This window comes from Chiloscyllium plagiosum, unplaced genomic scaffold (assembly GCF_037043375.1).
Source record: "Chiloscyllium plagiosum isolate Xiang-an unplaced genomic scaffold, Cpla_swu_hap1 HiC_scaffold_27, whole genome shotgun sequence".
In the NCBI taxonomy this organism is placed as follows: Eukaryota; Metazoa; Chordata; class Chondrichthyes; order Orectolobiformes; family Hemiscylliidae; genus Chiloscyllium; species Chiloscyllium plagiosum.
This window is the reverse complement of record NW_028270165.1, coordinates 58,959,144-58,973,967: the sequence shown is the minus strand read 5'-3', so window position 1 is coordinate 58,973,967 and position 14,824 is coordinate 58,959,144. Positions and strand designations below refer to the sequence as shown.

Here is a 14,824-nt window from a genome sequence, read left to right as displayed (position 1 = left end):
GAGCGAAACCTGGATCTGAAAGAATGAAAGGGACATTAACAACATCGATCTGAAATTGGATACGTGACAAGAAACAGAGCCATCATTAACAGTTGGCTTTTGAACTGGAGAAGGTTTCTCGTGAAATTAGCTTGAGGCTTGACGTATGCAAGGTCAAGATAATTTAGGTAAAACACGGAAACGCTATCCTCATGAGCAGACAGTGAAAGGATTACAAGACGCAACCTAAACATTTTCGATAAGCGATACAGGGGACTGGGAAGATAAGTATTATAAACTGTGAACATCAAAGTTCTGGAGCACAACACTTACATTCAAAGACCGAAAACATCCAGATCCAGATTAATCAGATTGCATTGTGGTGCTTTTCTGCAAAACATCCACTTGCAATGTGCGACAAAAGAGTGACAAATCCCTTCCCTCTCAGCCCAGGATAGAAAATCCGAAGGGATTAACGTTTGCTTATTTTCTGAAGATTCACAAAGCTAAGACTGGGTTTTGGTGATTGTTTCCTTTCCACTCCCAGGAGCCGCAGTGGTTGGGGTGGTGAGTTGGGGAAACTCAAATGTGCCCGTGAGAAGCGTGTGGGGCTATTTCAGCTTCCCCTCATCTGACAGCGCTGTGACTTGACTCCGATGTTCTCAGGGACACTTACTGACGCGAGACAGTGAAAAGATTCCCATTCCCGCAGATCGGGAATTCAAACCGTATGCCGAATTCAGGACAATGAGAAAGATTAATTGGGGTGTGTGAAGAAGCTGTGAGCTGCATTTCAAACAGGTCGGTGGAGTCAGATGCGTCATCCATTGCGCCCCTGGCACTGTGCATATCTAACGCCACCATGCTGCAGAGTTCTGACGTTAACACAGACATGCGCAGCAATGGGAATCTTCACAAGGTGAACCACCAAAGATAATCAGCGTCACTGATTCCCTTCCACAGGCCCAACTTTGTGAAGCAAAGGAAACACCCTTGTCCTCAGGTGCCTGCTTCATTTCGATCATGATTTCAAGCCCCTCACTGTTCTAATCTCATTTCCAAACACTTTCTCACAGTCTCAAACGAGGCTCTGTGGGTATCTGATTGTTCCACCCGAACAGGCAGTGGGTTGCAGATTCCCACCAGTCCCAATGTGAGTGAAATATTTTTCCCCCTCCACTGATTTGAATCTTAAAGAAGAAGCCGGGGAGCAAGCTCCCTTTCTTTTCGACGACATTTCTCATTTTGTCGTCGGCAGGGTTCACACCTGCGTGGGGAAACCGCAATGGATTTCAAGTCCATCGCATTAGCCACTCGGCCCACGAATACAGAACCACACTGACAGCTTCATTTCCCAGGTCTCTCTGCCTGTGGAGCTGAGAAAGAGTGAATCATTGCAGAGTTTGTTTGAATCCAATCACTTCACAGTGATTCGAAAGGGTTAAATATCTGCACATGGCGAGTCGAGGTGCTTCATCCCAAAAGGTGAAATGAACTTTCCGTTAAAAACAAAACGAGAAATTGCAGGAGGAACTCAGCAGGTCAGGCAACATCTGTGGAAAGAGAATCAGAGACAACATTTCAAAATTCTGTTTTCTCCGACAGGCACTGTCAAACCTGCCGAGTTTCTCTTTTTGTCTCGGTTTCTCAGCATCCGCAGTCCCTTACGTTAGACATTAATTCAATTCAGAAACCCCTTTGTGGAGAGGAATTCCGTTTGGGGAACATTTTCTTGACCCCATTAAAAGCGTTCAGCTTCGAAGCCAAGGAAGAAAAGCGAACATACCGCCCCTGGGTGGGCTCGAACCACCAACCTTTCGGTTAACAGCCGAACGCGCTGACCAATTGCGCCACAGAGACAGGCATGGGCGTGGGCTGCACCATCGCTTAGGGGAGGCTATTAGTGAATTCATAATTCAGCCTCCCCGCGAGAATTACAATTGTTGTCTTCCGCACAGTCTTGCGAGGGATCACGGATTTCTTAACTTGACTTGTGCAAAAATGCCCGATTAAACTTCTCAAAAAGAACCTTCGTTAAACGAGGCTGGGCTTACTGGAGTACGAATGGACAGGAAGTGAAATGATTGGAGATAGCATTGAACAGGTTGACATGTTTACTTCCCTAATTTTCTTATCCCTATGCCAATTGGCACGTGGCTTGGGCAGTTATGTTATTACACACCCTGGAGCAGTGGGATTTGAACCTGAGCCTCAGGGCTCTATGGGAGACTTCAGCTTCATCACAAAAAAAAACTCTAGTAGATAGGTCCTCTTCTGTTGAATGAGACGAAACAGCTTCCTCCTCAACATGAGACGCGACCACTGTACCCTCCGTGCCCATTACAATAAATTGAGCCGCCTCCTGTTGAATGAATGAGTGGGAACCCCTCTCCGAGCTCCAAGAAGCGGGGGGCCCGACTGGAGGCTGGATTGGCTCAAGGCTTGTATCTATTAACTTATTTAAATGGTACCTCCTGTATGGGAGTATGGTTTACATTAAAACCGGAGGATCATGTCAGAGTGTTTGTTTATATTTAGCAGTTGCAGTTGGTAAAATACACTCCCTGGAGGAGCACCTTCTATGATGCTGCATTTCTTGCCTTCTGCCCTTCCCCCATTTGTTATCTCTCTTCTCGATTTTACATTTTCAGTCAAATTTAATTTCACATTAATCAGCCTTGGTATTCACTGTGTATTATTAATTAATCTGTTGGATTGTTGTAAAACAAAATTAATGGTGTAATTTCATTTATGTTGTCTGAGTTTGACATTGAATGTGCAGGTGTGAATGCCAGTAAGTTGTAAAAATAAATCAAGAACTTGTGCTTTTTAAACAAAAAGACGAGTTCAATGGTATTACTGGCATTGTCTCCTTTGAGGATGATGTTTATAGTCTGACCAACAAACCATTTCATGCAGTCACCCAGTTTAATTAAAGTCTTTTGGAAAATAATTCTGGCAGGCAAAGATTTATACAACCCAAAATATGGTTGGTAATCATGTATATTCTTATCTTTTAAGCCGTAACAGAAGGCATTGCGTGGCGGTTTGAGACTGAAACTTCGCTGGAAAGAATGTAGATTGATAAGGGAAGTCAAAATGGCAGAGTCTCGGGCCACAATCTATCAGTCTGGCTTGATTGCATGAGTGGTGGTTCTTCAAAAGCACCTTCCAAGTCATGACCTCAACCACCAAGAACAAACAAGTGTGAACACAGGCTTCCGACTGCAAGATATATCGCATTGTTCCTTTGTTATTGACCAAAATGCTGGAACTCACTCCTGAACATTGTTACAATCCACACCATATTTGTGAAGCAATTTAAGAGGCAGTTCCGCACCACCTTTTCAAGGTCAGTTTGGGAAGAGTTGTTGGCACAGCCAATGATATTCACATCTCATGAAGTAGTAAGCAAAGAGCCCACGGTGTTGGGAGGCTGTATGTTAGCATGGATAGAGGATTGGCTAACTACCACAGTTGTGGTAAGGGGCATGTTCAGGATGACAACTTGGAACTGGTGGTGTACCACAGGGATCAGGCGCTGGGGCCAACATTATTTACAATATATATACGAATTACTTGGATAAGTAAAGTGAAGGTACTATTGCTAAATTTGCAGAAGAGACTGTTGATGTGAAAGCAGGTGGTGAGGATGACATTAGATATCTGAAGAGGGATATAGACAGGTTAAGCAAATGAGCGAAAGCTTGGTCGATGGGGAAATGAGGTAATGCAGTTTGTCAGGAGGTGAAGAACTGAATATTAAATGGAGAAAGCTTTAGAATAGAGGGATTTGGAAACACATCCACGAATCTCTTCATCCAATTTCAGTGAGTAACAGGGAGGCAAATGGGAGGTTGGCCTTTTCAATAGAGTAGAAATGTAGGGAGGTTTTATGTAAGCCATTAGTCAGGCCACAACTGAATACTGCGAACAATTTAGGGCCCTTTACCTGAGGAAAGATATATTGGCATTGGAGGCAGTCAAGAGAAGGTTGGCCATGATGATACCAGGATGGAAAAAATATCTTATGAGGAGAACTGAATAGGTTGGGCCTGTGCTTATTAGAAGTTAGAAGAATTAGAGGTAACCTTATTGTCACGGACAAGATTCTGAGGAGATTTGACAGGCGAGACGTGGAAAAGTGGGACCAGAGGAAGTAACCTCCAAATAAGAGATTGCATGTTTAGGACAGATAGGAATTTCTCCTGAGGGAAGTAAATCTGTGGAACTTGATACTACAGAGGGCTGTTGAGCCTGGGTTGTTACGTGCATTCAAGGCTGAGATAGTTTTTTTTAATCAGTACGTGAATTGAGGATTATAGGGAAACGGCAGCAAAATGGAGTAAATGTTTCCCAGAATAATCGTGATCTGAATAAATGGCAGAGTCAACTCAATGGGCTGAATTGAATAGTAAATAGTAAGGAGGAAAAGGATACAACTGGCAATTACAGACCAGTCAGTGTTGGGAAGCCTAGAGATTGTAGGGAGTTGGTGGTATTTGGGAATTGTTCCTGGATTTAACATTTGGAGTTTCAAATTGATGCTGCTATGGCCCCGATGCAATTTGAAATCAATTTATGTATCTGGAATATAAACTTATCGCTGCTTTGGTGATCTTATCAATTGTCATAAGTACCTATCTTCTTCACTAATAACCTTTTTTGAAGGAAGGAAATCTTCAGTCCTTTCCCAGTTTGGTGAATGTGTCACTCTTGATCCAAAGTCATGTGGTTGACTCTTAACTACCCTCTGAATTGGCACTTGGTTATTTTTTAGGAGACGAAGTGTCACGTTCCATGAATGAATAAAGAAAAATATTCAGGACAAGATTGTCAATGTCACTGTCAGTGAAGGGAAGATTGTGATGTAGTGATACTGGTTAAGTAACCCAGAGATCTCGGTCTTCTGAGAACAAAAATTAAAATCCCATCATGGATGCTAGTGGACTTTATTTTCAATGAATAAAAAGATTTGGAAGTGAGAGTTTGTCTCTGTACTGGCAACCAGGAAACCATTATTGGCTAAGACAATGAATTGCAGATGTTGGAGATCAGCAACAAAAGGCACAATTGCTGGAGAAATGCAGCAGGTCTGGCAGCATCTGTGGAAAGAAAACAGTTAATGTTTTGAATCCAGCCTAATTTTGAAGGGCCACCGGACTCAAAACAGTCACACTGTCGTCTCCTCATAGATGCTGCCAGAACTGTTGTTTTTGTCCAATCATTACAGAGTGTTGTGAAAGTGTTCTTTTAGGGAGGGAAATCTACCACTCACAACCGTACACACGCGTGCACACGCTCACATCATGTGACTCCAGACCTACTACAATGTGATTGACTCTCAACTGCATTCAAGCATGTAGCCAATTGCTCGGTCCAAAGGCCATGAGGGATGGGGAGCAAATGTTGGACGTGCTAGCAACAATCCCATCCCTCAAAATATTTTCTTATATATTATAAAGCGTAGGTTAATGAAGGACAACCAAAACAAACTGATATGGGAAAGTCATGCCCAACTAACCCGATTTGCTTGCAGTTATAAATATTGTTTTAAAATCCTCTTCAGAGAGGACATTGGTTCCATCATTGTTGCAATACTGCATGCAATTCTGTGCTTTCTGCTGCAGGAAGCGTGTTGTGAAACTTGAAAGGGTTCAGAAAACATTTACAAGGATGCTGCCAGGGTTGGAGGGTTTGAGCTACAGGAAGAGGCTGAATAGACTGGAGCTATTTTCCCTGGAGCTTTGTAGGCTGAGGGGTGACATTAAAGACATTTATAAAATCATGAGGGGCATGGGTAGGGTAAATAGGCAAGGTCTTTTCCCTTGGGTGGGGGAGTCCAAAATGAGAGGGCATAGGTTTAAGGTTAATGGCAAATGGAGTTTAACATAGATAAGTGTGTGGTCTTACGTTTTGTATAGTCAAATCAAGGTAGGAATTTCATGGTGAATGGTAGAACCTTAAGGAGTGTAGTGGAACAGAGGGATCTTGGAGTACATGTTCACAGTTCTCTGAAAGTGGAGTCACAGGTAGAACTTTTTTGGCACAGTGGCCTTCATCAGTCATGGCATTCAGTATAAAATACCGAATTAGAGTCGAGATAAGCACCAAATAATAACACATACCAACAAGCACCAAATCAGTTTCATATGCAGTATTTCAAACCCGGAGATGTAGGGGTGCAGGTTCATAGCTCCTAGAAAGTGGAGTCATGGGTAGACAGGGCAGTGAAGAAGACTTTCGGCATGCTTGCTTTCATCAGTCAGAGCACTGAGTACAGGAGTTAGGATGAATTGATGCAGCTGTCACAGATTCCACACAACAACAACAAGACGTGACCCTGCCCTCCCCTGACTGACCGTCCCTTTGCATATCAGGAGGAAGACACCCCTTTAATTGTGATGATCAGAAAACATCCCATCCTTCAAAAAAAGGGCTGTGTTCACAAATATTTGGACAGAGGAAGGAAGTTGCAGTCTGGGTGAAGATCAATCCTCATTCAGAGAGAAAGAGAGGAAGAGCAGCAGCAGCTTCAGAAGTTTATGGTCCAACTTCTGAAAGGTCCTTGTCTGATTTGCAGTTGTTTCTGGGCTTGTAATATCGTACTGCAGCATATTGTAGATCTTTAGTAAGAGTGTCAATACTGCACTACAGAGGTCCATTCAGCAACTTGAGTCCATGTGAACTCTTCGTGGAGGTATGCAGTCTGCCCCATAACCCTGTTGGTTTACAGTTACATGTAGATCGACACAAAGATCTTTGGGATTAAGAGAGGAAAGAATGTACCAATGTAACGCGAATTACGTTCAGATTTTCTCTCATGGACTGACTGTGATGACCTTTGCAATCTCTTCACAGGAATATTACAAGAGAAGAATTTGGCGGCAGAAATCTCAGACCAAACATCACATTAAAGTCTGACAGTCACTTGTTTCACGAGGACGTGGATATTGATGGCCTTTAAAACAAAGGGGAGAAGGTCTGTCTGCTTAGTTAGGTTTTAAACGTCAGTGTGACTGGAAACTCAGAGTCTCACATACCCACACACCAGAGTAGTGACTGGAACAATCTTGACAGACTGAATGAGAGTGTTCCAATTATCAGAGGGTTCACCAGTAACACCACACACCTGCTGTAAGCGTGAGTGAATTTTCAACTGATTGTTATGGTCTGAGACAGACGAGGGCACCTGCACCATGGAGAAACCGTGGAAATGTGGGGAGTGTGGGAATGGTTTCTCTTCGCCATCTACACTGGAGATTCATCGACGTTTGCACACTGGGCAGCGGCTGTTCCCCTGCACTCTGCAGGAAAGGCTTCACTCAGTTACACCACCTCCTGGCCCACCAGAGGGTCCACACCAGCAAGAACCCGTTCATCTGCCCCGTGTGTGGGCAGGGCTTCACTCAGTCACACCACCTGCTGCCGCACCAGCGGATGCACACCGGGGAGAAACCGTTTTCCTGCTCTGTGTGCGGGAAGGGCTGCACCCAGTCGTATCACCTGCTGCCCAGCTTCCGCGTCCACACTGGGAAGAAGCCGTTCACCTGTTCCGTGTGGAGCAATGACTTCTGTGATTCCTCCACCCTGCGCAAACACCAGCATATTCACACCAAGGAGCGGCAGTTCACCTGTCCAGTGTGTGGGAAGGGCTTCACCCAGTCGTGCAACTTGTGGAGACACCAGCAACTTCACAAGTGAGATGGCGCAGGGATTCGGGTTGGACTCTGCTGTTACCGCTGCTGAGAGTCACATCTTGAACCCCGTTTAGTGGGTGAAGTGGGAGGGGTAAGGGGTTCCTTTATGCTGAATGGCCGCTCTCTCACCCACTTTACTTCCAGTGGGGGCTGATGCTCTCTGAGCCTGGGATTGCACCTTCCCTACGGAAACAGTCCAGAAGCGGCTGAAGTGCAGGTAGATCTGAAATAGATGCATTTGTCTCTGTCCCATTGAGTCTTCAGCACAGTCGATCCAATTGGCCTCTGTTAGTGTTTATGCTCCACCTGAGCCTCCACCCACCCGTTCATCAGCATACAGGTATCCCCTGCTTTTTGAAAGTTCACTTTACCCCCTATCCCCTCCCCGCCCAAGCCTGTGCCAATTCTTAATCCTAACTTAGACCTGCTATTTATTGCCGATGCATGGTTTCTGTCCCTGTATTCATCTCCCATTCATGTGTCTATCCAGATACACCTTCAGTGTTGCTAAGGTGCCTCTTACCACTACATCCACTGGAAGTGCATTCCAGGCATCCACCATCCAACTGTGTGAAAAATCTTCCCTTTCAATTCTCCCTCAGACTGTCCCCCTCTCGCCTTGAACTTGTGCCCTCTTGTAGTTGACTTTTCCACCCTGGGGGTGGTGGGTGGGGGGAGGAAGCCTCTGACTATCTAACAGACTATCTGGCCCAACACCAAACATCCAAAGAATAATCAACACAGACCCATTTCCCTACCTCTATTACTCGACATTTACCCCTGACTAATGTACCTAACTTTCACATTCCTGAACACTGTGGGGCAATTTTAACACGGACAATCCAACTTAACCTTCCAATCCCTGGGCATTGGGGTAATTTAGCATAGCTACTCCACCCTAACCTACACATTTGGATTGTGAGAGGAAACCGGAGGAAACCCATATCGACACAGGGAGAATGTGCAAACTCCACACAGACAGTGACCTGGGACTGAAATCGAAACAGTTTCCCTGGCGCTGTGAGGCATTAGTGCTAATGATTGAGCCACCACGCCGCCCCCGTCCAGTCAATCTGTGTGTCTCATCATTTTGGTGAGGTCATCTCTCTGCCCCATCTTTACAGTGAAAATAATCCAGGTTTATCCCATTCTCTTCTCATAATGAGACCTCCAGACCAGGCAGTGTCCTAGTGAACCTTCTCTATACCCTCTCCCACAGCATCCATGTCCTTCTGGTAGTGTAGGGATCAGAACTGCACGCAATATTCTGAATGTGACCGGAATAAATAGCTGTAACATAACTCGCCAACTCTTACACTCAAGGCAAACGTGCTGTGTGCCTTCTTGATCACCTTACCCGCCTGTATTGCCACTTTTGGAGATGTATATGGCCAGATCCCTCTGTGTGCCAGTGCTTCTATGTGGTCTGAAATTTATCGTACAATTCTTGTATTTCCTATGTATCTGTATCCAGCTTCACTTTAATTGTGTTCCCCTCTTTATCTCTTTTCCCCCATTCTCACCCCTCCACAAATCAGCATATCATCAGATTATAGGAGCAGAAATTATGCCATTCAGCCCATTGAGTCTGCTCCACCATTCAATCATGGCTGATAAGTTTCTCAACCCCATTCTCTCCGTTACCTTTGATCCTCTTGATACTCAAGAACCTAGTTATCCCCATATTAAATGTATTCAACGATCTGGCCTTCACAGCCTTCTGGGGCAGTGAATTCCATAGGTACACCACTCTCTGTCTGAAGAAGTTCTCCTTATCTCCGGTCCAAAAGGTCTTCCCTTTACTTGAAGGCTGAGCCCTCGGGTCCTCGTTTCTCCTACCAATGGAAACATTTTCCCAACATCCACTCTGTCTAAGCTGTTCAGTATGCTGTAGGTTTCAATTAGTTCCCTTGTCATCGTCTAAACTCCATTGAGTATAGACCCAGAGTCCTCAAATGATCTTCATATGTTAAGCTTTTCAATCCTGGGACCTTTCTCATCAACCTCCTCTGAACATGTTCCAGGGTCAGTACATCCTTCCTGAGATATGGAGCCCAGACCTGTGTACAGTACTCCAAGTGTGGCCTGACTGGAACCTGAAAGATCCTCAGAAGTACATCCCTGCTTTTATATTCAAGTCCTGTGAAAATAAATGCCATTGTTGCATTTGCCTTCCTAACTACTGACTCAACCTGTAAGTTTACCTTGAGAGAATCCTGGGCTAGAAGTCCCAAGTCTCTTTGCTCTTCGGATTTCTGAATTTTCTCCCCATAATCCTTCTGTTCCAGGGTAGCACCAGAGACTTCCAGACACACTGATTTGTATTCCGGGATATTCAGAGATCTCAAGAACTGCCAGTATCTCAGGAGGAATCGTTATTCTGGGAGGAGGCAGAGAGGAGCGTGGTGTGCACCTGTAAACTCCAGAACTTCCCAAACTTCACGAGTCAACAATAACTCTTTCTGGACCAAGAAACGAAAGGGCCGACGAGAAACTGTGACACGACAGGAAGTGAAATTAGGCCATTCAGCCCATTGAGTCTGCTCCACCATTCACTCATTCTTGAGTATCAAGGGGCTCAAAGGTTACAGGGAGAATGGGGTTAAGAAACATATCAGCCATGATTGAATGGCAGAGCAGATTCAATACGATAAATGGCTTAATTTCTGCGAGTTAACATCCATGGGAAGAAGATGGCAACACAATAAGTTGTTTCTTGGGACTGGCAAGATAATGTTGTTTAATAATAGTGTGACAAAAGGACAATTAATTCTGCCTGTAGAAGGAAAGCCCTGACATAGAGGGGTTAATTGCAGGGCAGGCTGTTTCAAACCCTCCAGCCAGGCGACTGACTGTGTGGAGTTTGCATGTTCTCCCCGTGTCTGCGTGGGTTTCCTCCGGGTGCTCCGGGTGCTCCGGTTTCCTCCCACAGTCCAAAGATGTGCAGGTTAGGTGAATTGGCCATACTAAATTGCCCGTAGTGTTAGGTAAGGGGTAAATGTAGGGGTATGGGTGGGTTTCGCTTCGGCGGGTCGGTGTGGTCTTGTTGGGCCGAAGGGCCTGTTTCCACACTGTAATCTAATCTAATCTAATCTAATCTAATCTCAAAACAGAGCATATGAACCCGGTCACAAGAAGTCTACGGGAATATAAGACACCACTGCCTATTTCCTGACCAGGACCGACTTTACACAGAAAACATGGACATTTTAAATGAATAGGGTGCCATTCGTTTTAAAATCAGGTGAACGTCAGAGGCAAAGCATTGGCTTAGAAATGTGAGATCCTTGACACACACACAGCCAAAATGATCACTGCCATTATTATCAAATTAGAATTTAGGCTGGATAGGCTGGGATGTTTTTCCACTGGAGCAGAGGAAGTTGAGAGGCAATATTTTCAAACCATGAGGGGTAGATTTGGGTTAATGGTAACTGTCTCTTCCCTAGGGGGAGGATTTCAAGACCAAGGACGCGTTTTTATGGTGAGAGGAGAAAGATGGAAGAAAAGATGTGGGGCAAAATATTTACAGAGTGCAGTTCGCCTGGGGAAACAGCTGCCAGTGGAAGTGGTTGAAGCAGGTACATTAACAATATTGAAAAGGCGTTTCAACAAATACATGGATAGGAAAGCTTTAGAAGGATATGGGCCAAGTGAAGGGAAATGAGGTTAGTGTTGACAAACATTTTGGTCAGCATGGACCACATTGGGCTGAAGGGCCTGTCTCTGTGCTATACTACTCTATGACTGGCGTCTCTTTGTAACTCTCTCAGTGTTGAGTTTCCACAGGAACCAGGAAAAAGTGAGGACTGCAAATGCTGAAGATCAGAGTTGAGAGTGTGGCGTTGGAAAAGCACAGCAGGTCAGGCAGCACCCGAGGCGCAGGAGAATCGATGTTTCAGGCAAAAGGATATCGAGATGAATATCTCACTAAATCATGCTGAATAAAATCTGATCTCATTCGTCAACTCTGATGTGGAGGTCCTGGGGGTGGACAGGTCAGAACTCACACAACACCAGGTGACAATCCCAGTAGATTGGTTTGAACTCATGAGCTTTCGAAGCACTGTTCCTTCATCAGGTGAAGTGATGAAGGAGCAGCACTGATGAAGGAGCAATGCTCCCAAAGCTTGGGATTTCAAATAAACCTGTTGGACTGTAACCTGGTGTTGTGTGACCTCTGACTTCTTGAACTGCGCATTCGTGTTGAACTTGATGGGATACTTTATCCAACTCGGCGTAGTTAACTCACATCGCTTGTAGGGGTTCATTTGAAACCTTTCAGGAGGTGAATTCAACAAGATTGAATTATTCAAAGTTACTCAATTCTAAACTTACATCAGGACCAGTAGTCATAGAGAGGTACAGCGCGGAAACAGATCCTTCAGTCCAACTCGTCCACGCTGACCAGATATTCTAAATTAATCTAGTCCCATTTGCCAGCATTTGGCCCAAATCCCTCTAACCCTTTCTATTCATGTCCCCAACTAAATGTCTTTTAAATTCTACCAGCCTCCTCCACTTCCTCTGGCAGCTTGTTCCATACACGCACCAAACTCTGCATGAAAAGCTTTCCCTTTAGGTCCATTTTAAATCTTTCCCCTCTCACTCTAAACACCTGCCCTCTAGTTCTAACAACATCCTGATAAATGATTTCTGATGGAGATGTCAACGTTTCGGGTAGAACCCTTCTTCAGTCCTGAGGGGTAATACCTGAAATGCTGACTTCTCCACCTCCTGGTCAGCCTGCCTTGTTGTGCCCAGTCTCCTGCTTGTCTATTTTAGATTCCAGCATCTGCAGTTTTTTTTATTTTGTCTCTAACAAAATGGTGGAGCAGATTTGATGGGTCAAAATATCCTAACTTCTGCTCCAATGGTATTGTGGTCTTAGGTTTGTCCGGGTCCTGGGCTTAATGAGCAGCAGCGCCCACTGGAAGCAATGTTCACAAAATCATAGAATCACTACATTGTGGAAACAGGTCCTTCTGACCAACAAGTTCAGAGCGACCATTTGAAGAGTAACTCACCCAGATACATTCTCCTACCCTATCACTCTGCACTTACCCCTAACTAATGCACCACACCTACACATTCCTGGACACTATGGGACTATTTAGCTTGGCCAATTCGCCCAAACATGCGCACGTTTGGACTTTGGGAAGACACTGGAACACGCAGAGGAAACCCACGCAGACACAGGGGGAAATTACATGCAAACTCCACACAGACAGTCACCCTGAGGATGGAATCAAATCTGGGTCCCTGGCGCTATGAGGCAGCAGTGCTAACCACTGAGCTACCACCCCCCCCTTCCCCCTCCACTCCCACAGGAGAAAACAAAAAAAAAGCCTACCAACTCTCCCACTCACCCCACTGACAGAAAGGGCAGGAGGTTCAGTCCTGGGGGTGACCCTCAGCAGCGTTACTGGCAGAATCTGATTGTTGGGAGCATTGGTGCCTCCGCTGGTGCTTGTTCAAGCTGCAGGACATTGTGAACCTCTGCCCATACTCGGGGTAGGCAAACGGCCTCTCCCCAGTGTGGACCCACCGGTGTGTCAGCAGGTGGGAGGCCTGGGTAAAGCCCTTCCCGCACACAGAGCAGCTGAAGGGCCTTTCCCCAGTGTGGACCCGCTGGTGCTTCAGCAGGTCGGAAGAGCGTGTAAAGCACTTCCCACAGACAGAGCGGGTGAACGGCCTCTCGCCGGTGTGGACCCGCCGGTGGGCCAGCAGGTCAGAGGAATCGCTGAAGGCCTTCCCACATTTGGGGCAGGGGAAGGGCTTCTCACCGGTGTGGACCCGCCGGTGAATCACGAGGTGGGATGAGCAAGTGAACAACTTCCCACAATCGGCGCAGCGGAAGGGCCTCTCCACTGTGTGCACCCGCTGGTGCCTCATCAGGGCGGAGGAATCGCTGAAGGCCTTCCCACACTTGAGGCAGCTGAAGGGGCTCTCCCCTGTGTGAACCCTAAAGTGCCTCAGCCGGGCGGAGGAATAGCTGAGGCTCTTCCTGCACTCAGGGCAGCTGAAGGGCCTCTCCCCTGTGTGCACCCGCCGGTGCCTCAGCAGGGCAGAGGAATCACTGAAGACCTTCCCGCACTCAGGACAGTAGAATGGCTTCTCCCTGGTGTGACTGCGCCGATGTGTCTCCAGGGCAGACGGGACATAGAAGCCTTTCCCGCAGTCGCCACACTTCCATGGTTTCTCCATGGCCGAAGCTACAGTTGCACACAAACGCTTGTATGTCCCCTCCCTGCCTTGAATTCTTCTTTCCAGGCCAGATAACTGTTTCAGGCTCCACACTCAGTGCGTTGCTGCAACAGGAGGGGCTCTCTTCCAGTCCCAATGATGCTGAAAACGTACTGAAACAGGAACCAATTGGATCACAGTTGAAAATTGTTGCAGTCCCGGTGGATTGAGTGACTCACAAATGCTGGAGAATCAGAGTCGAAAACTGCGGGTCAGGCAGCACCTGAGGAGCAGGAGAGTCAATGGTTCAGGCATAAGCCTTTCATCTGTTGATTTGGAAATTTCATCTTCAGATCAAATACTCTGAAAAGAGATTACAAAAGTCATCACTGTCAGTCCAGGGTAGAAATTCAGAACAAGCAATTCTACTTTCTGCAGAACATTCTTTTCTTTTGTTATTCCACAAAACTGAAAGCACCATCCCACTCTCTCTCTCTCTCCCTCTGTTCTCACCCCATTCTAATTCTCCTGAAAGTGCTGATTCAGGATCTGACAGGGACAGAAGAGCAAAACAGTCACAACTGACACCTCTCTGAATTTTGGATATCTCCACCTGAAAATTAATATCTTCCACGACATTGGGATACTGTTGAGAGTGAGCAGTTCTGATTTTTGGAAGTAAAAATATAGTGTGTAAATTCAGGATGAACCTGCAATGCAACTTCTTGGCAAACAATCAGACACAAAATGGTTAACGTGCCCCCACAGGGGTGGGGGAGTTTTAGAATGAGACATCAAGGCTATGACACCAGAGAGAAATTGAACAGACTGGCGTGGCAAACCAGAGTCATCCAGATATACAGCACAGAAACAGGTCCTTTGGTCCACTGGTCTATGCTGACCAGATATCCTCACTGAATCTGGTCTCATTTGCCAGCATTTGGCCCATATCCCTCTAA

At 45.9% G+C, this 14,824-nt stretch overlaps 1 non-coding gene across 1 annotated transcript; it reads right to left on the bottom strand.

Annotated features, from left to right (window-relative positions):
* Nucleotides 1-1,765: 1,765 nt before the first annotated feature.
* Nucleotides 1,766-1,839, bottom strand: trnan-guu (transfer RNA asparagine (anticodon GUU)). The gene has a single exon. It is a non-coding gene; the product is annotated as a tRNA-Asn (tRNA).
* Between the last annotated feature and the right edge of the window lie 12,985 nt (nucleotides 1,840-14,824).